Source organism: Heteronotia binoei, chromosome 8, assembly GCF_032191835.1.
Source record: "Heteronotia binoei isolate CCM8104 ecotype False Entrance Well chromosome 8, APGP_CSIRO_Hbin_v1, whole genome shotgun sequence".
Lineage (NCBI taxonomy): Eukaryota > Metazoa > Chordata > Lepidosauria > Squamata > Gekkonidae > Heteronotia > Heteronotia binoei.
In genome coordinates, this window is record NC_083230.1 from 66,575,054 (window position 1) to 66,576,563 (window position 1,510).

The window sequence follows — 1,510 nt, forward strand, 5'->3', positions numbered from 1 at the left end:
AAGTGATATGTCTCAAGGCAGCAGGAGGAAGGTTGTGGGCCTAACATGCCTGGGAAATTATAGATGTTTATATACAAATTCTAGAAGTGTCCAAGGTAAACGTGGCTTTGGGGGGAAACATAGGCATTGTGGGCATTTCAGAAACTTGGTGGGATGAGGAGAATCAGTGGGACATGGTGATTCCTGGATATAAATTATATCAGAAGGGAGGGAAGGGTTGGAAGTGAAATGGCTTCGTATGTCAGAGAGGGTATACAGTCCAATACGATTGAGAATTTAAGAGAATTAGATTCGCTTCTGGAAATGCTATGGGTCGAAATAGTCAGCCCAAAAGGAAGCTTAACTCTGGGAGTTTGTTATCGTCTACCAGACTAAAAGACAGAGGATGATTATTAAATGACCAAATAATTAAAGATAGCAGCTAGATGAAATGACTGTGTCGTAACAGGTGATTTTAACTACCCACACATTGATTGGGTCAATATGTGTTCAAGTTGGAAAAAAGAGATTGAGTTTCTAGACACTCTTAATGACTGTGCTATGGAGAAGATGGTCACAAAACCTACCAGGGGAGAGGTGATCCTGGACTCAGTTCTAAGTAATGCCCAAGACCTGGTGAGATATGTAAAAGTGATTGCACTACTTGGGAACAATTACCATAATGCTATTGAGTTCAACATTTGTATAAGTAGGGAGTTGCCCAAAAAGACCAACACAACTACTTTTAACTTTAAAAGAGGTAACTTCTCTGAGATGAGAAAGCATGTGAAGAGGAAACTGAAAGGAAAGGTAAAAAGGGTCAAAACCATTAGGGAAGCTTGGAGACTATTTAAAACTACAGTCCTAGAAGTTCAAATAAAATATATAGTGCAAGTTAGGAAAGGCATAGATAGGTATAGAAAAAGGCCTGCATGGTTAACAAAGTAATGGAAGCTGTAAAAGGTAAGAAGGATTCCTTTAAGTTGTGGAAAGCTAGTCTCAATGAGGTTAATAAAATGGAACACAGGCTGTGGCAAATAAAATGCAAGTCTGTGATCAGGCAGGCAAAAAGGGACTATGAGGAGCATATTGCAAAAAACATAAAGACCAACAATTCCCCTGCCCCCCAAATACATTAGAAGCAGGAAACCAGCCAGGGAGACAGTGGGGCCCTTGGATGCCCAAGGGGTAAAAGGATTACTGAAGGATGATAGGGAAATGGCTGAGAAGGTGAATGCATTTTTTGCCTCCGTCTTCTCTGTGGAAGATGAAAAGTGCTTGCCCACTTCAGAATCACTGATTTGGGGAGAGCTATTGAAAGACCTGAGTCAGATTGAGGTGATAAGAGAGGAGGTCCTACAAGTGATAGACAATCTAAAAACTGATAAATCACCAGGTCCAGATGGCATACATCCATTGTTCTGAAAGAATTCAAATATGTGTTACCTCTGAAAGAATTATAAATATTTGCCTTTGATCTTTTATTTGGGGGAAATTAGCTTCAAAAGGCAGAACATAGCAAGAGGTGGGC

At 40.2% G+C, this 1,510-nt stretch overlaps 1 long non-coding RNA gene across 1 annotated transcript; it reads left to right on the forward strand.

Moving 5' to 3' along the window:
* The first annotated feature begins 236 nt into the window (after nucleotides 1–236).
* Nucleotides 237–915, forward strand: LOC132575881 (uncharacterized). The gene is made up of 2 exons (XR_009555702.1): nucleotides 237–624; nucleotides 697–915. It is a non-coding gene; the product is annotated as an uncharacterized LOC132575881 (long non-coding RNA).
* The last annotated feature ends 595 nt before the right edge of the window (nucleotides 916–1,510 follow it).